A 24,765-nucleotide genomic window follows, 5' to 3' on the forward strand; every position below is an offset into this window, starting at 1 on the left:
TAGTGTAAGCTGTCTCTTTAGTGGACTTGTTGCATCTTCTAAGTGTCCTGCCAATGAAACGCAACCTTTGGCTCGCCTTCCCGACAATATTATCTATGTGGTCCTTCCAACTGAAGTTGTTCGTAATTTTAACACCCAGGTACTTAGTTGAATTGACAGCCTTGAGAATTGTACTATTTATCGAGTAATCGAATTCCAACGGAGTTCTTTTGGAACTCATGTGGATCATCTCACACTTTTCGTTATTTAGCGTCAACTGCCACCTGACACACCATACAGCAATCTTTTCTAAATCGCTTTGCAACTGATACTGGTCTTCGGATGACCTTACTAGACGGTAAATTACAGCATCATCTGCGAACAGTCTAAGAGAACTGCTCAGATTGTCACCCAGGTCATTTATATAGATCAGGAACAGTAGAGGTCCCAGGACGCTTCCCTGGGGAACACCTGATATCACTTCAGTTTTACTCGATGATTTGCCGTCTATTACTACGAACTGCGACCTTCCTGACAGGAAATCACGAATCCAGTCGCACAACTGAGACGATACCCCATAGCTCCGCAGCTTGATTAGAAGTCGCTTGTGAGGAACGGTGTCAAAAGCTTTCCGGAAATCTAGAAATACGGAATCAACTTGAGATCGCCTGTCGATAGCGGCCATTACTTCGTGCGAATAAAGAGCTAGCTGCGTTGCACAAGAGCGATGTTTTCTGAAGCCATGCTGATTACGTGTCAATAGATCGTTCTCTTCGAGGTGATTCATAATGTTTGAATACAGTATATGCTCCAAAACCCTACTGCAAACCGACGTCAATGATATAGGTCTGTAGTTAAATGGATTACTCCTACTACCCTTCTTGAACACTGGTGCGACCTGCGCAATTTTCCAATCTGTAGGTACAGATCTATCGGTGAGCGAGCGGTTGTATATGAGTGCTAAGTAGGGAGCTATAGTATCAGCGTAATCTGAAAGGAACCTAATCGGTATACAATATGGACCTGAAGACTTGCCCGTATCAAGCGATTTGAGTTGCTTCGCAACCCCTAAGGTATCTACTTCTAAGAAACTCATGCTAGCAGATGTTCGTGTTTCAAATTCTGGAATATTCCATTCGTCTTCCCTGGTGAAGGAATTTCGGAAAACTGCGTTCAATAACTCCGCTTTAGCGGCACAGTCGTCGATAACAGTACCATCGGCACTGCGCAGCGAAGGTATTGACTGCGTCTTGCCGCTTGTGTACTTTACATACGACCAGAATTTCTTCGGATTTTCTACCAAATTTCGAGACAATGTTTCGTTGTGGAACCTATTAAAGGCATCTCGCATCGAAGTACGTGCCAAATTTCGCGCGTCTGTAAATTTTAGCCCATCTTCAGGATTTCGTGTTCTTCTGAACTTCGCATGCTTTTTCCGTTGCCTCTGCAACAGCGTTCGGACCTTTTTTGTGTACCACGGGGGATCCGTTCCATCTCTTACCAATTTATGAGGTATGAATATCTCAATTGCTGTTGCTACTATATCTTTGAATTTGAGCCACATCTCGTCTACATTCGCATAGTCAGTTCGGAAGGAATGGAAATTGTCTTTTAGGAAGGCTTCTAGTGGCACTTTATCCGCTTTTTTAAATAAAATTATTTTGTGTTTGTTTCTGATGGATTTGGAAGAAATGGTATTGAGCCTAGCTACAATGACCTTGTGATCACTAATCCCTGTATCAGTCATGATGCTCTCTATCAGCTCTGGATTGTTTGTGGCCAAGAGGTCAAGTGTGTTTTCGCAACCATTTACAATTCGCGTGGGTTCGTGGACTAACTGCTCTAAATAATTTTCGGAGAATGCATTTAGGACAATCTCGGAAGACGTTTTCTGCCTACCACCGGTTTTGAACAAGTATTTTTGCCAACATACCGAGGGTAGGTTGAAGTCCCCACCAACTATAACCGTATGAGTGGGGTATTTATTTGTTACGAGACTCAAACTTTCTCTGAACTGTTCCGCAACTGTATCATCGGAGTCTGGGGGTCGGTAGAAGGAGCCAATTATTAACTTAATTCGGCTGTTAAGTATAACCTCCACCCACACCAATTCGCACGGAGTATCTACTTCGACTTCACTACAAGATAAACCACTACTGACAGACACCAACACTCCACCACCAATTCTGCCTAATCTATCTTTCCTGAACACCGTCTGAGACTTCGTAAAAATTTCTGCAGAACTTATTTCAGGCTTTAGCCAGCTTTCTGTACCTATAACGATATCAGCTTCTGTGCTTTCTATTAGCGCTTGAAGCTCAGGGACTTTTCCAGCGCAACTACAACAGTTTACAACTATAATTCCGACTGTTCCTTGATCCAAGCACGTCCTGTAATTGCCAAGCACCCTTTGACATTGCAGCCCATCCCGCACTTTCCCGAGGCCTTCTAACCTAAAAAAAACCGCCCAGTCCATGCCACACAGCCTCCGCTACCCGTGTAGCCGCCAGCTGAGTGTAGTGAACTCCTGACCTATTCAGCGGAACCCGAAACCCCACCACCCAATGGCGCAAGTCAAGGAATCTGCAGCTAATACGGTCGCAAAACCGTCTGAGCCTCTGATTCAGACCCTCCACCCGGCTCTGCACCAAAGGTCCGCAGTCGGTTCTGTCAACGATGCTGCAGATGGTGAGCTCTGCCTTCATCTCGTAAGCAAGACCGGCAGCCTTCACCAAATCAGATAGCCGCTGGAATCCAGAGAGAATTTCCTCAGATCCAAAGCGACACACGTCATTAGTGCCGACATGTGCCACCACCTGCAGCTGGCCGCACCCTGTGCTCCTCATGGCATCCGGAAGGACCCTTTCCACATCAGGAATGACTCCTCCCGGAATGCACACGGAGTGCACACTGGATTTCTTCCCCTCCTTAGCCGCCATATCCCTAAGGGGCCCCATTACGCGCCTAACATTGGAGCTCCCAACTACCAGTAAGCCCACCCTCTGCGATTGCCCGGACCTTGAAGGCTGAGAATGATCCTCTGAAACAGGGCAGGCGGCTGCATCTGGCTCAGCCAGAGACAGTGCCTGAAACCGGTTTGTCAGACGCACCGGGGAGGCTTTCTGATCAGCCTCCGGGTACGCCTTTCGCTGCCTGCCACGCCTTGGAACGACCTCCCAATCAACCACAGGCGAGGGCTCAGCCCCACTGCGGGCAGCAACCGGGGCAACCACAGCGGCAGACCGATCTGGGGACAGACGGGATGAGGTTGACATCCCCGTGATACCCGAGTCCGGCTCCCCACAGTGGTGCCCATTGGCAACAGCCTCAAGCTGCGCGACCGAAGTCAGCGCCGATTGCAGCTGTGAGCGAAGGGATGCCAAGTCAGCCCTCATCCGAACACAGCAATCGCAGTCCCTGTCCATTCTAATTGATGTTTAACAACAGTTACTGAAACACGAGTCCGTGCCTAGATAACGCAAGCGGAACACACAAAGAATGTATCAACTAACCTGTACAAATGCCTAACGACTGCGCTACAATCTGCTGAATTTACGATTACAGTAACTAAAACTCGAAATTGCACCTCCTATACGAAACTCACACGCAATTTAAATAAGAATCTACGAAGTAAACACTAAAGGGCGATGCTACAACTGTCAAATACTATAATACGCTCGAAATATATGAATTAAACAATGCAAGTACCCAAAAACACGCAAAGAAATTAATTAAACTATCTAACAAATAAGTAAGCTAGGGTTATACGACTTGCTGCAGCGGCTGCTTATCCAACGGCGGCAGGGAGCACACTGACTGGCCAACCGACACTGGCTACAAACGTTCTCAATGGGAGAGTGACCCGGCGACCTTGCTGCACGAGATAGGGTTTGGGAAGCGCGAAGCCAAGCAGAAGAAACTTTCACAATGTGCGGGCGGGCATTATCTTACTGAAATGCAAGCACAGGATAGCCTCCCTTGACAGGCAACAAAACTGGGCGTAAACTATATTCGACGTACCTCTTTTTCTGAAAGGGTGCCGCGGATAGCAACTGAAGGTGTCCTGCTATGAAATGAAGTGCACATCAGACCTTCATGCATAGTTGTCGAGTCGTATAGCGGGCAACAGTCAGTTTTCATCCCAACACTGTCTGTGGTGTCGCCAGACTCGTCTTCGCCTGGAATCTCATTGACTGGAGTAGAATTTTTTTCAGTGATGAGTCCAGCTTGGGACTGACTTCCCATGACCAGCGAAGGTGTCTCTGGAGATGGCTCGGACAGTGTTGGGATACCAACCTGATTGTCTCCCGCCATGCGGCCCGATCTAACGTGGCAATAGGACAGAATTTCAGACGAAATCTCTCAGTAGAACATCCAGCAAATCTACCAATCAATGCCAAGCCGGATAAACTGCTTGCATATGTGCCAGAGGTGAACAATTGCGTTACTGACTTCCTTAGTTTATGAAGCTCTTTTGCTTGAATAAATCAACATTCTTTTCTGAAACTGTAATGATTTGTTTGTCTTTACATGTACATCACATCTACTGATTTCCATCGCAGTTAGATAATGCCTTCGTAGTGATTTGTTTTCAGTGTATAATGAAGAGAGGGCAGCATTTTGACCTGTACATCTTCTCCAATCAAATCATTTTTAAGATTACAAGCAATATTTTTAAGATTACCTGTCATTTAGAACAGCTTGCCTGGTCCGTGGTACACACTGTAGCCAGTCGATCAGAAAGCCGCCCAGGATGTAATTTCAACCACCAGACCGTTCTAAGCGAACTCAGCCGTAATCATGTAATAAACTGTAGAGAGATATTTGCAAGGTACTGTATTCAAAGAAAAATTTCATTGCTATAGTAAGCAGGAGGAGTGCCTGGAGCAAAAGTATACACACAGGCACTCCTAAGTGCAGCAGATGTTGACGAACAATGGGGTCGGATTATGGTGGTAACTTTGTAGTAGATGCCCAATTTTGTGTCATCACGTGAGATGGTCCTATGTCATTCTGCACTACCAGTGTGTTACATGCTTGTCATTTAGAAATGACATCAACTCATGCAGATTTCACGTTACTATGTAGCCTAGGTGAGTTACATTCAGATAAGAAGACAGGGGCACACCATCTCTAATATCACTAAGCTCTATATAGCAGTATAGGGTTCAAACTAACTCCTAAAATGAAGATACGTTTAATTTACTGACGGCACTTGTTTTGGACCACTGTCACATTCGCGTCTCATTCGGTTCTCTTCAGCCAATGTCGTTCATGTGGGTAACGTGATATGACGAACCACAGTAGCAATATGTGGCCAGTGTCCAGCCGACTAATAATGAACGGGAAGCTACAGGGTGACAATTATTGAACTATATGAATAAGAAAGTAAATTAGTTACGAACTACGGCATACACATACTTTATTCGTCGTATAAATGTCACTACAAGTATTCGAATTTAGGTTATGTGGCACACACGAATAGCGGCAATTCTGCATAACCCACTGAAGTGTCGGAACATCGTTGCTGTCCATGACCTTCTGAATGGCTGCTTTCAGCAGAGCAATGTTTTTGGGGTTACCGCTGTACACCTTAATATAGCCACACAAAAAGGAGTCGCATGTGTTCAGATCCGGAGATATGGCGGCCCATCGAGGCTTGCTAGTGGCGTCTGGATACCCCAGGGCCAGAATACGGTCTCCAAACTGCTCAGCCAGGACATCAAACTCTTTCCTACTTCGGGGGAGGGTTCGAGCTCCATCTTGCATCTTGTCGAAATCAGGGTCGCTTTGGATAATGGAGATGAAATCATCTTCCAAAACCTTCATGTACCATTCGGTAGTCACCGTGCCATCAAGAAATATTGCATCGATTATTCCATGATTGTACATTGCACATCACACTGTCACCCGTTGCGGGTGATGGGACTACTCGACAGCGAAATGCGGATTCTCAGTCCCCCAAACGCGCCGATTTTGCTTACTGACGAACTCATACAACCGAAAGTGGGCTTCGTCGTTAAACCACACCGTATTCTCATCAAAGTCCTGTTCGTCAATTCTGTGGACAATAGTTTTGACGAAACGGAACCACTGTGTCATGGCCCTGGGCTTAATGGCTGATGGGTTTGACTTTTGTATGGGACGAGGTGCAGGTCTTCAACAACAATTTGTCGCAGTGTCTCCAGATTGATTCCCACCTTTTGTGCAGCTCATCTGATCGATTTCTTGGGGCTGGATTGAAACGTAGCGCGTGTCTTCTCGATGTTTTCAGTCGTTTTCACTCTTTTTGGACGACTGACTTTGCCAGCACTGCCATAAGAAACACTGCCTGTTCACTCAAACTTGCGAATCAAATTCTTGATTGTTAGCACACTTGGACCGGTTGTCTTCAGCTTGAATGTGGTCGCAAACTTCCTTTGAGCCGCAGCTGGGCTGTTATTGCTCGCATAGCGGGCCTTCACAAGCGCAATATGCGCAGACACGCTGTACTGTGACTTTTCACGTGCAAATGGCCGACAACAACAAGGAGCGTGTGCAAGCGCATACTATTCCCGTCGTTCCCCGCGGCCAGTTGTGCAGTTTGAACGTTGTAACGCAAGCCGTTCAGAAGTTACAACCATTTTATTTCATATAGTTCAATAATTGTTAGCCTGTCCGCCATGATAGCTGAATGGTGCCGGTACAGTAGCTCAGCGTGTTCGGTCAGAGGGTTTAGCTACCCTCTGTAATAAAAAAACTGTGTGAACGGATCAATTCAACGAACAATACAGAACAGAATGAGAAATTAAAAAAAAGGTCACCGTTACGGACTACCATTCTGAGGGGCACCGGTTCGATTCCTGGCTGGGTCGGGGATTTTAGCCGCTCAGGTACTGGGTGTTGTGTTGTCTTCGTCATCATTTCATCCCCATCCGGCATGCAGGTCGCCCAATGTGGCGTCGAATGTAATAAGACCTGCACCACGGCGGCCGGACTTTCCCCGCAAGGGGCCTCCCGGCCAATGACGCCAAGCGCTCATTTTTTTTTTTCATTTCATACTGTATGTAATACACGTATCGTGTCGGTGATACGGAAACTAACTAGTAAAATAACGTATTCCACTTCTCCGCATGTATTGTGCGAAATACCGTAGAAGAGAGCAATTGCGACTGAACTGTGAAACGAAAGAAACTTTACCTAGGAGGAGATGAAAACGATGAAGGAGAAGACGCAATTTCTCATCGACAGTGAGATCATTAGTATACAGCATAAGATCAACTAGACAAAGAGGGCCAAAAATCCGACAGCTGTGTTTTTTGGAGTTATGCACTGATGCTAGAACGTAAATGAGGAAGACAAAGTCGAGACTGAGTCTCACTCCTGCCGAGTAACATCTCCCACGGGGAAGGCCTCAGACACGGCCAACCGATTCGGCTCAAATTTGGCAGGTCGCTTGTGTACAGCCTAAAACGAAGGAATCTAAGATATTTTGGGTCAACATCCCCGCAAGTTTGAAAAAATCGCCCCTAAAGGTTATGACGAGCAATCGACTCAAAATTGGCGGGATCGATAGATAATTGTAAATAGAGCATTTTTCATCATCAGGTATAGGGTCCGAAAATGCATACTTTTCCAGAAATTGATGTAAGAAACTTTTACAACTGCCGATTCTGTGCCCACAGCACCGATAGCGCAACGGCCAAGATAATTTCGAAGAAACCTAGCGGATGTTGTTCTTTTCGTTTGTATTTTTCCATATCTCAATTCATAGGGATAGGAGGGTTAATAAGGTATGTATTATTATCATTCCTTATTGATTTACTTACCTTATTAACCTCCTATCCCTATCAACTGAGATATGGAAAAATACAAACGAAAAGAATAACATCCGCTACTTTTCTTCGAGATTCGACCCCGGGTTTTCCGATTCACAGCCAATTACCTTGGCCATCGCGCCATTGGCGCTGTCGGCGAATGACGTTTACCGGGTGGGTACGGAAGGGACAGTTCTAAAAGTTTCTTTCCTCGATTTCTACAAACATTTTGCGTTTTCGGACCCTGTACCTGATGATGAAAAATGCTCTATTTACAATTATCTATCGATCCCTCCAATTTTCAGTAGATTGCTCTTCATAACCTTTAGGGACGATTTTCTCAAAATTGCGGAGGTGTTGACCCAAGATACCTTAGAGTCCTTCGTTTTAGGTTGTTCAAAAGCGACGTGCCAAATTCGAGCCGAATCGGTTGGCCGTGTCTGAAGCCTTCCCCTTGTCCGTGTCTGATCCATTATCTGCCTACACATATTACTAAATTAAAGTTCCCCGCCCCATTTTTCTGTCTATGCGTGAAGGCTAATCTCAGGAACTGCTGTAGGGTATTTAGATATGGGTTTCACTGATCCACGAGGGACTTTTACGTGTATAATTTACAAGCGAACCCGGCAATCCTTCACAGTTGCTAAATATCTATAGTGATTGGCTACACCTCCTAACTTCCTTCTGCACCCTCTCTTTGCCAATCACCTCCCCTCTCCTCTCTCTCTCTCTCCAACTCCTCCTCCACATATCTCTCTCCTCCTCCTCCTCCTCCTCCTACCTTTCTCTATCCATCCCCTCCTTACCCCTCTCTATGCCAATCACCTCCCCTCTCCTCTCTCTCTCCAACTCCTCCTCCACATATCTCTCTCCTCCTCCTCCTCCTCCTCCTACCTTTCTCTATCCATCCCCTCCTTACCCCTCTCTTTGTCAATCACCTCCCCTCTCCTCTCTCTCTCCAACTCCTCCTCCACATATCTCTCTCCTCCTCCTACCTTTCTCTATCCATCCCCTCCTTACCCCTCTCTTTGTCAATCACCTCCCCTCTCCTCTCTCTCTCCAACTCCTCCTCCACATATCTCTCTCCTCCTCCTACCTTTCTCTATCCATCCCCTCCTTACCCCTCTCTTTGTCAATCACCTCCCCTCTCCTCTCTCTCTCCAACTCCTCCTCCACATATCTCTCTCCTCCTCCTACCTTTCTCTATCCATCCCCTCCTTACCCCTCTCTATGTCAGTTTTCACCCCCTCCCTCTCTGTCCACCACTCCTACCCTCCCGTCTCTTATCTCTGATCTTGAGCCTTATTTAATTCATTGCCAAAGAAACCTTGACTGGAAACTGAAGTCCATTAAAATTAATATGTCAGTCGGTTGGCGTCATTGGCATTCCGGGTACGAGAGACCTCTGCCGGAACTCTCAGAATAGTAGCTTCAGTAACAGTTTCGCATTGTTTTAATCTGCAAATGGGTGGCATTAGAAAGCTTCTGACGATTCAGATTCCGTAGTAGTTTTCTAATCATATACCGATAGCCATAACTACGACTTTCCTATATTTACTTAAAATCGAACGTGTATACAACTTAGAGAATAATGGGAGAAATAATGCTTCTAATGGCTATGTACTTCAATTGAAATGTAACCTGACTGCAAGAAAGACAACGAAAATGCACTTTTTCACAGAACTGCAATGTACAGCGTTACCTTCCTCGCAACCGATTTCAGCAGAAAACCTGTACATATTGTTTAAAAAATATGTATAATTTATCCATATGAAAGTTTATTCTAGCCTCATACAAAAATCTGAAGTAGGTTGCTCATAGCCTTTCCGAGATTTTTGTTATCAAATTGCCTTTTATATAGTTTATGTAGATTTATACACCGTAGACATTAAAAATATTATAACTTAGTCCGTTCGTACTTTTATGAAGGAAGTTAGTCAACACATTTTTGAGAATTTTGCTATCGTTTCCCTGTTATATGGAACATATATGTTTATATACCACATATATTTCAAAAATACGTAGTCTACATCCTTGCGGACATTTATTACAGTGCCGTTTAAAACTATGGCGTAAATCAAGCAAGAACGCTTTGAGATTTTTGGTAACAACGTTAAACAACGACTTGTCTTTACATAGCAGTATGGATATAAATTATCGCTACGCCAAGAAATTCGCTCGGTCGCAGGTACATAACGCTATCCGTGCGAAGCCGAGGTGGGTCGATAGTGTCACATACTCCAGTACGAGGAAGAAAACGCCTGTAAGAATTGTAATTTCGACGAACAGAATCATTTTTAGCATGCCCGTGTATGTTGGTAATAACCCGGTTTTAACACAATGCAGGGAACTTATAACACTACCGTCCGCTACTGCTATACCATAACCTTAAAGTTGGAGGCAGGTCGTGAAATAAAACTATCTTGTTAAAACAATCATGGTATAAAGCAACAGAGCAGTGTTACCCACTGAAAGGAATTTTGTTGCGTTGAACGTGATGTACCTGACGGAGGTGGCTTATCGGAAGTGAAAGTCAGAATTACGTAAATATTTAAACAGTAACAAACAATAATTTACCTATCCACAGCGTCCAAATGAGAATAAAAACGGTCGCCAGGCTAAGTAGGCATGAGAATGAGTAACATTCTTATTTAACTACTGAAAGTAAGTAACTTCAATGAGCAAACACAGCCTATACTTTTGTCACTCGATAGTGCAATGAACTCTGACACCTGCATATGTTCACTTTAAGTTTGGAACTGACAGAGGAGAACAAACTATTTGCGTAAATATAACAGATAACAGTAGACACTATTACTTTCAGGACTTATTCAGACTGAATGGTCTCAATGACGTTACTATTAATGTTCACTGTAGAATCGTATATTGGACATAGATTCAATATTACTTTTCAAATTTATTCCTATCTGGCATGAAATATGGATATGGTTTACAGCAAAATTAGTTATTGTGCATAGATTAAGTCTCTCACTAACTAAACACCTTTCTACGTAGAATGAACATTAAATGGAGTTCATTAACAAATTACTTATCACTGTCTTTTGAATAAAGAAGTTAGTGTTTTCATAGATAGTGGTCTTTCTATTAATCGTTATCTAGCTTGAGCACAATAGACAAACTGTGGATCCTATTACACCATTAATATGCACTTTCAATTCTCAAGAGAGGCAAGCACTTAACAAACATGAGTATATAACTTTCCACAAATGCAATATTGACATATTTGTAAGAAACTGACTCACCTTCTACAATTTACAACAGGCAACACTATGATCTATAACCAAGGAAAACTTTATAAGCCTCGGTTGTAAGAACTTTTAATTTTTAAAAGCAACAGCAAATTGTTTACTAAAAAGAACATTTCAAGCCAAACTACAGTAATATTTACTTTTGGAACTAACCTCTAGATGGTTTATTGCCTGTCTTTATTATCACAGTCTTCTATATTCAAGTCAGTGATTAAATAGGTAACTTTGAAAGCCCACACAACTTTAAATTGGACTATTTCAATCACTGGGAGGCTTTCACAAAGTTACATTTACTACCTCCCACAATTTTACCAAATCCACAGTAAATCTGAATACTCCCTTCTTACCAAATATCAAACAACATTATTTAATTAACTGTTTGGCTTTGAAGCTTCCATTTCTTCCACGACAAGGACTCGGTAAACATTGCTCAAACGGAGAGGAACCTGAAAGGTGTTGTGATAAGGGAATCGATGTAGGTACACAAATTCAGTTATAAGTAACCTTGTATTTCAGCACAATAAAACATCCAATGAGCTGATCGTTCACTTTACATATTTACAATTCCTTGGTTCCTTTTCAGCGATTGCGCATCGTGGTGGCGAGTGCATGTCGGTGGGTGGATTTGCAGGCGGAAATGCTTGACTCTGTCATTTCTTGGAAGCGATTATAGATACCGATTCCAGAACAGTTCCATCTCGTTATCCATCCATTCGAGGCACTGAAAAGCGGCACGAAAGGCCTCTCTCGGCACCAGCACAATACACAAGTTTTACATGAGCAGTTGACAGTTTGATAGCTCGTCCCCGACTGACTCTTAATCCACCTTTCTATCCATGCCAACCACATTTTGCGCGCGCTGCATGCTTCCGTTCCCGAGGGGAACCACAACACCTTTTACATACAAAATAACTAAGAACCCTAAGTGAAGGTCAGCAGTTCACATAACACCAACCAAACACATTAAATAAAACAGAACATTTGCACATATTGACATTTCTACAAAAAATTATTTAATTATTACAATTATATACATTAAGTTTTGTTTTCTCCCAATGAGACAAAGAATTTAAATGATAGATACATTACATTGCATAGAACCAAACCATGACATCCAAGTTTTTACAAAATAAATCAGTACATCATTAGATCTATGGTGTCACAAACTGAAATTGTTAATTACCTCGTGGTCTTTAGCGTGATTCTAAGAAAGAAGACAGTGGGTGGCTATAAGGAAGGTCAATGGAATTTTAAAAAAAACTAGATTAGATCTGAAATTACGAAATGGAAAGACGATGTAAGAAACGTGAAAAGGTTGTTTAAATGGAAAGTAGTACGGTGGCCGTAGGGTATTACTCTTTATAAAGCGTGCTAATTTCTTGAAACAAGTCCTCCATAATCCTCTTAACAGTTAATTATTTTCTTCACTAATGAGATATCGTTGCGATAAATTACCCTTTTAAGACAGAAACTTCTTAAGTGTTCTTAACAAGCAGAGGCGTAAGTCTGGAAATTAAAAAGTTAGCAATGTACAGTAAGCGTGCCAGAGGACCATTAACTAAAGGTGTTAGGAAGTTGAGCAGCAGCGTCGAACAGAGAACTGCCACGTAACGCTATCTGCGTCTGAGGGGCTCAAGAGTGTTGGCGGAAGTACCCAGCGAACTTCGATAAATTGTCGAGGTTTGGGACTTGAGCTCTCTTCACATCTTCTTGTTGGAAACAATTTTGTAGGTAGACGGGATTCTTGACACTTGTGGCTTAGACATCCACTGCGTAGTTTCCCTGTGGAATTGTCTTAGATACGAGACGAACTTCCTCAGTATGTTGAGATGGACATGAACTCCACACTTCAGGAAAAGTCGATAAAGAGTTCACTAATACCCCTACTTCACCTTTAGATAGATGAGAGTTTACATGCCAGTTACTGTAAGTCTGTGGGCGAAAGCATACACACCAGTTGTGTCCAAGACTATTGACTATTGCTTTCCTACCCAGAGGCATCTACGCAACAGTACATTTGTTAACCTTTGTTGGAAACATTGTGAAATGTGTTGTAATCATGTTGGAGGTGGTAGGCGTGATGGAAGAACAGGGGGTTCTGACAATAGTGAGCTAACGAGGGTTAGTAATTCTGTTACAACTTCTGCAGATATACTAAGGCCAAGACACGTAACAGCTTGGAGGGATATTCCAGGTGAAAAACCAGTACATGTATTACCTACAGAGAATTAATTTAAGACCAGACGATTTCGCACCTACTACGAAATCTGTGGATCGGTTTTCCCATCAGAATTTCCCTTTCCTTATCATTCATAGATGAGACCTACTTTAAACGATCTGATGACGTTAACAGCTTACATGCATACATCTACAACTGTGAGAACCCAGGTGTGACTGAGGGTCTGTTGTGACTTTTTAAGCTGGAATGGTTCATGATCATGTGGGGGATTTGTACTACTACTAGCTCTCTTAACTGTGGCAACTTACCGTCAGTTCCTGCGTTCCTCGCTTATGGAACAGTTGGAAATAATACCGGTCACTGGGAATCGCAACCAGACAATTTTAAAAGTCCACTGGAGCGCTTGCAATTCGATATGGATCACTAGATGTCACTGCTACGTCTCTGAACGCTAGTATTGCCGTGTTGCAGTGCTGGCCTTGGTGAGCTACAGTGCCATGTCCATTGTGCCTGTCAGTTGGTGCTCACGGTCGTACCACAAAGCTAGTCACATTGTGGCTCTGCCTTCAGTTGTCTATCTGCTGTGCCCTCGTATCACTCATATGACACATCGTTGTATCTTGCTTTCAGATTTCACTAAGTCTCTGGTTTCCACTCTCAGGATTGGTCACTGGAAAAATTTGGAAATTTGTAGTAAGTTTCTATGGGACCAAACTGTTGAGGTCATCGGTCCCTAGGCGTAAACACTGCTTAAACTTAAACTAACTTACGCTAAAGACAACACACCCGCCCATGACCGACAGAGGACTCGAACCTTCGGCGGGAGGAACCGCGCGAACCGTGGCAAGGTGCCTTAGATAGCGCAGCTATCCCGCGAGGCTTGATCATTGGATCTTGTTTATCTGCCACGCTGTCTCCGTGTCCACTTTCATTTTGTGGTTTGTCCTCCTGTTCACACTCGACTATCTGCTGTTGACGACCCACTGCATTATATTGTTGGTACACGCACTAGCTTTCCCCTCTGCGGAACACTGAATTTATCAAGACCTGTCATGTTCTCAGAACGTTTACCTTATTTAATGTTCCCTCACATTCGTTCTTCGTCGACATCTCCAGAGTTTGACCTATATCATTCCTGATGCCGACAGAGCTAAGCAGACAACCCAAATCGATACATCAATTAAGTATTTGTTAGAAAATCCGAAGAAATTCTGGTCGTACATAAAGTACACAGGCGGCAAGACGCAGTCAATACCTTCGCTGCGCAGTGCCGATGGTACTGTTACCGACGACTGTGCCGCTAAAGCGGAGTTATTGAACGCAGTTTTCCGAAATTCCTTCACCAGGAGGGAAGACGAATGGAACATTCCAGAATTTGAAACACGAACATCTGCTAGCATGAGTTTCTTAGAAGTAGATACCTTAGGGGTTGCGAAGCAACTCAAATCGCTTGATACGGGCAAGTCTTCAGGTCCAGATTGTATACCGATTAGGTTCCTTTCAGATTACGCTGATACAATAGCTCCCTACTTAGCACTCATATACAACCGCTCGCTCACCGATAGATCTGTACCTACAGATTGGAAAATTGCGCAGGTCGCACCAGTGTTTAAGAAGGGTAGTAGGAGTAATCCATCTAACTACAGACCTACATCATTGACGTCGGTTTGCAGTAGGGTTTTGGAGCATACACTGTATTCAAACATTATGAATCATCTCGAAGGGAACGATCTATTGATACGTAATCAGCATGGCTTCAGAAAACATCGCTCTTGTGCAACGCAGCTAGCTCTTTATTCGCACGAAGTAATGGCTGCCATCGACAGGGGATCTCAAGTTAATTCCGTATTTCTAGATTTCCGGAAAGCTTTTGACACCGTTCCTCACAAGCGACTTCTAATCAAGCTGCGGGCCTATGGGGTATCGTCTCAGTTGTGCGACTGGATTCGTGATTTCCTGTCAGGAAGGTCGCATTTCGTAGTAATAGACGGCAAATCATCAAGTAAAACTGAAGTGATATCAGTTGTTCCCAGGGAAGCGTCCTGGGACCTCTGCTGTTCCTGATCTATATAAATGACCGGGTGACAATCTGAGCAGTTCTCTTAGGTTGTTCGCAGATGATGCTGTAATTTACCGTCTAGTAGGGTCATCCGAAGACCAGTATCAGTTGCAAAGCGATTTAGAAAAGATTGCTGTATGGTGTGGCAGGTGGCAGTTGACGCTAAATAACGAAAAGTGTGAGGTGATCCACATGAGTTCCAAAAGAAATCCGTTGGAATTCGATTACTCGATAAATAGTACAATTCTCAAGGCTGTCAATTCAACTAAGTTCCTGGGTGTTAAAATTACGAACAACTTCAGTTGGAAAGACCACATAGATAATATTGTGGGGAAGGCGAGCCAAAGGTTGCGTTTCATTGACAGGACACTTAGAAGATGCAACAAGTCCACTAAAGAGAAAGCTTACACTACACTCGTTCGTCCTCTGTTAGATTATTGCTGCGCGGTGTGGGATCCTTACCAGGTGGGATTGACGGAGGACATCGAAAGGGTGCAAAAAAGGGCAGCTCGTTTTGTATTATCACGTTATAGGGGAGAGAGTGTGGCAGATATGATACACGAGTCGGGATGGAAGTCATTACAGCAAAGACGTTTTTCATCGCGGCGAGACCTTTTTACGAAATTTCAGTCACCAACTTTCTCTTCCGAATGCGAAAATATTTTGTTGAGCCCAACCTACATAGGTAGGAATGATCATCAAAATAAAATAAGAGAAATCAGAGCTCGAACAGAAAGGTTTAGGTGTTCGTTTTTCCCACGCGCTGTTAGGGAGTGGAATAGTAGAGAGAGAGTATGATTGTGGTTCGATGAACCCTCTGCCAAGCACCTAAATGTGAATTGCAGAGTAATCATGTAGATGTAGATGTACATCTACACTCTGCAGACCACCGTGAGGGGCATAGCACAGGGTATGTTCCACTGTAACAGTTATAAGGGTTTCTTCCTGTTCATTCACGTATGGAGCGCGGGAAGAATGTTTGTTTAAATGCCTCTGTGCATGCAGTAATTAGTCTGACATTATCCTCATGATCCCCACCTGAGCAATACGTGGAGATTGTAGTAGGTTCCACAGCAATCATTTAAATCCAGATCTCAAAATTTTGTTAACAGACCTTTTTCAGATAGTTTACGTCTATTTTCAGGAGTCTCCCAGTTCAGTTCCTACAGTGTCGCTGTGACAAACTCCAACAAATCAAACAAACCTGTAGCCATTCGTGTTGCTCTCCTCTGTATACCGGCGGGATCAGGGATTTTCTCTTCCTCGTGATGGCTGGGTGTTGTGTGCTGTCCTTAGGTTAGTTAGGTTTAAGTAGTTCTAAGTTCTAGGGGACTGATGACCATAGATGTTAAGTCCCATAGTGCTCAGAGCCATTTGAACCATTTTTTTCCTCTGCATACATTCAATACTCCCTGTTGATCCTTTTTGGCAAGGGTGTTACACACTTGAGCAAAATTCTAGAACCGGTCACACGAGTGATTTGTAAACAATCTCCTCTGCAGACTGATTGCACTTCCCCAGTACTCTACTGATAAACCGAAGTCTACCACCAGCTTTACCCACTACTGAGCCTATGTGGTCTCACATGCACCTTCAGTTTCTGTCTTAGAGGAATTGAGTGTCTTGTCTACTGCGACAAATACATCACCTTCATTTCACTTTTGCCTATCCTTTCGACATAAACTTAAATGTTCTCAAACATTTTAGTAATATCGATTTCAGGTTTCAATCAGCGTTCTGCACCTAGTATTATATGAGCTTCATTGCTTTTCATGAGCGCTTCAAACCCTGGGACTTTGTCGCGAATCCTTCGGCACTTTACCATTACGATTTTAATACTCTCTCCTGTGGGAGGCATTTTTTCGATCTTGCACTGATACTTCTGGGTCTCCTACAGCTGTCGTTTTCTGGACTGGATGGAAAGTCACCTTGCGTGTACCCCACATACAGTCAGCTACATGACTGTCTGCTTCTGATGTATTACCAACCGACCCATTTAGGGGGACCCTATAGTTCCCAACCTTATGGCGCAAGAACAGACTACTGCCGTACTCAACATTTCTTTGAAAGTATGAAGCATTTGGTGCAGCTCAGGGCACACTGTCTCAACACGAGTTAGAAATTTATTCCAACAAGCCTTTAATAAAACGTAATTTGTGTACAATTGTCGTTATTCGCTGTCAGAACGTAAAGGACATTTCAGTCGCTAAACTCATAATTGATGGTTGAAAGGAACGTGTTCCTTAACAAAAAGAAAAAGGTTGGTTCTTGGTGCAAGACCCATCGCTGCTCAGAATTTGTCAGTAATTCATTATAACACCCTACACGAGTTGTAATTCAGAGCTGAATAAAGGCTCCATTATGCCTGAAACGTCTTGTCTATTAATGCACAATACGCAGCTTACTCATTCACTGTAAGTTTGTCTTTTCTGTACCTGTTATTAAAATATTCTTGTAGACCTTCTGCAATGATATAGAATTATGTTACTGTGAAGATATATACTGTAAGATATAGCCATGGCCGAAATCATTTTCGCTATGGATATCTATACTAATAATAAAATTGTAAAACCACTGTGTTTTCACGGGTAACGTGAGCGTAGCTTGGGGCAACATATAGGCTTTATTTCATCAAAATCAGATCACGGGAAATAAGATACTGTGTCTTAAAATTTTGTCTTCAGTCATCACGTCTGTCTATTTGAACACGTTGATTTCCAAAACTGCTAGAGGAAACTTCACAGGGTTTTCGCAAATTATTTGAGCATATCTTGGGGCAACATATAGGATTTATTTCATGAAAATTGTACACGTAAAAAAGATATCTTAATTTAAATCTCATAAGTGTCAAAGTGTGTTCATGTGTTATCTTTTGACGACTAAACTGCTGAACCAATTTTGATTAAATTTGGTACAGAGACAGCATGAATGCTGAGAAAGGATGCTGGCTACTTCAGAAAGTATGTAGTAGAAGATATTTGTTGATTTGAAGAATATTAATGCAAACCAGGAAAAAAATATTTACTCTTCGATAAAGCTAATTATTCTTTTACTTTTCAACTTTAAAGATATTTGCGAAAATACTTTTACTGATTAATATGTTCTACATAATAATACGCAACACAATGAATACAATGCTGATATAATCCTCAATGTATTTAATCAATACTTCCATACTATAATACATGTGACAGTATCTCTGTTAAATGTTCACAATTAAATTGCTGAACAAATTTTGGTGAAATTTGGTATGGAGGTTGGTTGAACCCTGAGGAGGAACCTAACCTGATTTAGAAATTCAAAAAAATGAAAGCCGTCACCTACAAGTGTAAAGTAGGGGACGGAGCAGCTTTTTTTTCCATCAGTGAACATAAACGACGTTAAAAATTATTAAATTTGTTGAATAATGAAAATGATTTGCAGAATGTAGGTACTTCAACTGCATGATGCATAGTTACGTGCTCCTACCTACGCCTACGCCCATCCACATACACCACACAGCTCCGCAGCAACACTGTGTGTGCGTGTCACTTTGTCGTGCATCTTGTGACATGTGTTCGGGAAGAAGGGGGGGGGTGGGGGGGAGAGAGCAGCGCGCCTCACAGTCTACACTTACACACCCAGGCAGACATGTAAGGGCACCTGACGTTACTGCGTGTGCAGCAGCTTACTTACCTACCATCACTCAGCCACGATAACAGCTAGTTACGGAATATGCCACATATTAACGCTTGAAAGTGGGACATATACAAAATAGGAAAAAGGAGCTTTGCAAAACAGTAGAAGATGGATAATACCAACATCATGCAGTTCAGTTTATTTGTGCGATGTTAACACAGTAAAGGACGTGAAAGATTTACACATCTGCATTTACGAAAAAGTCGCTGCAAATTGACAAGTATTATGTCGCTCTTCCTGTCTTCCCAATAGTTATCGAATCATATTTGAAAAGGAAATAACGCCGAATAATTTTAAAAAGCTGGCGCAACTTCTGTATTCATACGGAAAAAGAAATGCATCTTTGGAAACAATCAGTTTTCTACAACATTGTTTGATATAGTGAAGGCCCCATGGGATGTCCTGGGTGCTGTCTTTCCGCGAGAAACCAGTTATGGCGAGTAAGAACGAAAAACACCGTAAACCATATGTTTTGTTGTAAATAACATATTAAAGGAAATTTACAAATGTATGTTACTTATACTTTTAATAGAAATTGGTTAATATGATTAAAAATAAACAGACACAGTTAGCTGTAATTGGTTAAAACTGTGTATGATAGATGGGAACGGAAACAGTGCTTTTGTCTCCCTATTTTTACTTCTTGCATACTACAGTACATTCTATTAAATGTGAACGTAATTCATCTCAAGGAGAAAATAACTGTTTCACCAGTTCCTAGATTTTTAATACCTTAGTCAAAGCCGAAACTATTGCAGTGACAATTCCTCGCGGAATTATGCGTCATTCTCGAAACTAGTTTTTGTCTAGAAGTATTCACACATTAAAAACGTGTCAGATGTGGGCAGTTTCACTACTATATGCAAGTAATTTACATCAAAGACCTGTACAGTGGAGGTCGTTGCTGAATGGGTTTGCTAGTATAAAAATTTGATTTAAAAAAAAATTCTAATTTGATTTTTATTTTTCATTTGATGTTCGTCAATGCCTTCTGTCAGGCGGTAACTTGCAACGTCTCAGGCACGTTTTCCAAAACCAGATAGAACCACCCTGAAACTTACGTGTTGAACCATCAGCAGCTAAACTCACGTGTTGCTCACGAGGTAACGCTACCGAACAACGCGTCTTACGATCTGACCGACCAATAGGGAGGCTTGGAGGTGGTCAAGTGGGTGCGGAACCGCAGCCAGCTGGCGGGAGAGGACACGCCGTTCGCTCTGTTCTGCTGGCAGTTTCCAAACCGAGCAGACGCCCTCCTCTCCTCGCGACCGCTACGGTCGTAGGTTTGAGTCCTGCCTCGGGCATGGATGTGTATGATGTCCTTAGGTTAGTTAGGTTTAAGTAGTTCTTAGTTCTAGGGGACTGATGACCTCAGAAGTTAAATCCCATAGTGATCAGGGCCATTTGAACCATTTGAACCCTCTTTGGCGGCTGCCCATTCAGTCCCGGCGGCTCCTCTAGGCCTGCCTTTTTACGGCATTAAACTCTTATGATTATGAAAATATGTTTTCTTTACGGGTGCCTACAGCTTTCCCCTCCTGGCCAATCCTGACGCATTAACAGACCTCTCATTTTCTTAGATAATAAGGTACTGACCTCACTCTATGTTTTTATATTTATCTCGAAACGTTTTGTTTTGAGTGTCAGTTTACACTGAGGCGACAAGCCACGGGATAGGGTTATGCACATATACAGATGGCGGTACAATCGGATACACAAGGTATACAAGGGCGGCAATGCGTTGTCGGAGCTTTCATCTCGACTCAGGTGATTCATGTGAATACATTTCCGAGGTCATTGTTTCCGCACCACGGGAATTAACAGACTCTGACCGCGGAGTAGTACGTGGACATTCCATTTCGATAATCGTAAGAAAATTCAATATTCCTGATCCACAGTGTCAAGAGTGTCCTAAGAACACTAAATTTCGGAAATTACCTCGCGCCACGGGCAACGCGGTGGCCGAGGGCCTGTACTTAACGTCAAAGAGCAGCTGTGTTTGCGTAGAGTTGTCAGTGCTAACAGATAAGCAACATTGCGTGAAATCACCGAAGAAACCAATGGGGAACGTATGGCGAATTTATCTGTTAGGACAGTGTGGCGAAAACGCGTTAATGGGTTGCAGCAGCAGACAACGGACGAGAGTTCCTTTGCTGACAGCACTACATCGTGCCGGCCGTAGAGGGCCGAGCGGTTCTAGGCGCTACAGTCTGGAACCACGCTGCTGGTATGGTCGCAGGTTCGAATCCTGCCTCGGGCATGGATGTGTGTGATGTCCTTAGGTTAGTTAGGTTTAAGTAGTTCTAAGTTCTAGGGGACTGATGACCTGAGAAGTTAAGTCCCATAGTGCTCAGAGCCATTTGAACCATTTTTGAACCACTACATCGCCTTCGCCGCCTGTGATGGTGACCATATATGTTGGACCCTAGACGACTGTAGGACCGTGGCCTGAACAGATGAGCCACGGACCCAAGTTGCCAGCAACGCACTGCATAAGCCGATGATGATTCCACAATAGTGTGGGGTCCTCTGGTCTGCTTAACCGACCATTGACTGGAAATGATTATGTTCAGCTACTTGGAGGTCATTTGCAGCCATTCATGGACTTCATGTTTCAAACGAAAATGTCATGTCGCCGGACCACAATCGTCCACCATTGGTTTTGAAGAACATTCTGGAATGTTCGAGCAAATGATTTGGCTATCCAGATCCCCTGACATGGTTCAAATGGCTATAAGCACTGTGGGATTTAACATCAGTACCTTCGACTAAGAGCTACACTACTGGCCATTAAAATTGAGAGATCTGGAGAATGTGCTGGCCAGGTCAGCAGTCGAACATTTTCTGTATCCAGAAAGGCCCCTACAGGTCCTGCAACATGCGGTCGTGCATTATCCTACTGAAATGTAGGATTTTGCAGGGATCGAATGAAGGGTAGAGCCACGGGTCGTAACACATCTGAAATGTAGCGTTCACTGTTCAAAGTGGCGTCAATGCGAACAAGAGGTGACCGAGACGTGTTACCAATGGCACCCCATACAATCACGCTGGGTGATACGCCAGAAGGGCGATGACGAATACACGCTTCCTAAGTGCGTTCGCCGCGATGTTGCCATGCGACCGTCATGATGCTGTAACCAGAATGACGTTTTGCCATTCATGCACCCAGGTTCGTCGTTGAGTACACCATCGCAGGCGCTCCTGTCTGTGATGCAGCGTCAAGGGTAACCACAGTCATGGTCTCCGATCTGATAGCCCATGCTGCTGCATACGTCGTCGAACTGTTCGTACAGATGGTTGTTGTCTTGCAGACGTCCCCATGTGTTGACTCAGGGATCGAGACGGGGCAGCACGATCCGTTACAGCCATGCGGATAAGATGCCTGTCATCTCGACTGCTAGTGATACGAGGCCGCTGGGATCCAGCACGGCGTTCTGTATTACCCTCCTGAACCCACCGATTCCATATTCTGCTAACAGTATTTGCATCTCGACCAATGCGAGCAGCAATGTCGCGATACGATAAACCGCAATCGCGATAGTCTAGAATCTGACATTCATCAAAGTCGGAAACGTGATGGTACGCATTTCTCCTCCTTACACGAGGCATCACAACAAGGTTTCACCAGGCAACGTCGGTCAACTGCTGTTTGTGTATGAGAAATCGGTTGTAAACTTTCCTCGTGTCAGCATGTTGTAGGTGTCGCCACCGGCGCCAACCTTGTGTGAATGCTCCGAAAAGCTAATCATTTGCATATCACAGCATCTTCTTCCTGTCGGTTAAATTTCGCGTATGTAGCACGTCATCTTCGTAGTGTACCAATTTTAAAGGCCACGGACGTCACACACAGCCATGATCGAGGCAGGATTCGAACCTGCGACCGTAGCAGCAGCTCGGTTCCAGACTGAAGCGCCTAGAACTACTCGGCCATCCGACATGAATCCCATCGAATATTTGTGGGACGCAATCGAGAGGTCAGTTTGCGCCCAGCGCCTTGGACCGGGCACACTTTCGCAGTTACGGATGTCTGTAATATCAGCATGGCTCAATATTTCTTCATGGGACTTCCAGCGACTAGTGTCTGTGCGATGTCGAGCTGCTGAAGTGCGCTGGACAGAAGCAAGACCGGCACAATATTAGTACGTATTCCATGACTTTTGTCACCTCAGAGTAACACACAGCGAAATCATGTATCTGTCGTTCTAATTTTCATATGGATATCATGGCTACATTTACAGTCATAGATTACAGTGTCACAGCCACTCAGTGAGAAAACATTTTTAATGCATTATCGCCCCTCACCTGTGTCACGTAAGCAAACAAAATGCTATTGTGAGCACTGAGTTCACAAATGCAGGAGCTGTCAACAAAGGCAAGCGCCCACATGCCAGGAATATGAGCGTTTATCGACGGCGGCTGGGTACAATGACCCCCTGCCATGAACGCGCAGGCACCGCCGATAAGGGCCGTGTCAGCCGAGGGAATCCTGTTTACCTGCTTATTTGGAAACTGAGATAAAAGTTAGCCGGCACTCGCCTTTGATTATAAATTAAAAGCACACAACTGGAAACTCTCCACTGTTTTAACATGACAAGACGTAAAGGTCCTAATTTACTGTCAGTTCGTTCCAACTTTCATCACTGTAACACCTCGAAAAGAAATTACTCTTCTTAATCAATATAATTCCAGTTTCATTAATCATGGATATATGTCACATCGAATTAAATTCCATTATCATCTGAGACGTCTGATCAGTATCTTATCTACGGAACTATATATACAGACTTTAGCGTATAATAACAAGTTAATTTTTCTGCAAATGAAGATTACTCGAGTATCTTTCTGTCTTGGCCTCAAAGTAGATAGATAATAAATTGTACTTGTAAAATGTTCCCGCATACACTGAGTTTTCTTCGCATAATTCAATCCTGCGTAAGTTACGTTTGTTGTTGTTGTCTTCAGTCCTGAGACTGGTTTGATGCAGCTCTCCATGCTACTCTATCCTGTGCAAGCTGCTTCATCTCCCAGTACCTACTGCAACCTACATCCTTCTGAATCTGCTTAGTGTACTCATCTCTCGGTCTCCCTCTACGATTTTTACCCTCCACGCTGCCCTCCAATGCTACATTTGTGATCCCTTGATGCCTCAAAACATGTCCTACCAACCGATCCCTTCTTCTAGTCAAGTTGTGCCACAAACTTCTCTTCTCCCCAATCCTATTCAATACCTCCTCATTAGTTACGTGATCTATCCACCTTATCTTCAGTATTCTTCTGTAGCACCACATTTCGAAAGCTTCTCTGCTCTTCTTGTCCAAACTAGTTATCGTCCATGTTTCACTTCCATACATGGCTACACTCCAAACAAATACTTTCAGAAACGACTTCCTGATAGATAAATCTATATTCGATGTTAACAAATTTCTCTTCTTCAGAAACGCTTTCCTTGCCATTACCAGTCTACATTTTATATCCTCCCTACTTCGACCATCATCAGTTATTTTACTTCCTAAATAGCAAAACTCCTTTACTACTTTAAGTGTCTCATTTCCTAATCTAGTTCCCTCAGCATCACCCGATTTAATTTGACTACATTCCATTATCCTCGTTTTGCTTTTGTTGATGTTCATCTTATATCCTCCTTTCAAGACACTGTCCATTCCGTTCAACTGCTCTTCCAAGTCCTTTGCCGTCTCTGACAGAATTACAATGTCATCGGCGAACCTCAAAGTTTTTACTTCGTCTCCATGAATTTTAATACCTACTCCAAATTTTTCTTTTGTTTCCTTTACTGCTTGCTCAATA

Source organism: Schistocerca gregaria, chromosome 1 (genome assembly GCF_023897955.1).
Source record: "Schistocerca gregaria isolate iqSchGreg1 chromosome 1, iqSchGreg1.2, whole genome shotgun sequence".
Lineage (NCBI taxonomy): Eukaryota > Metazoa > Arthropoda > Insecta > Orthoptera > Acrididae > Schistocerca > Schistocerca gregaria.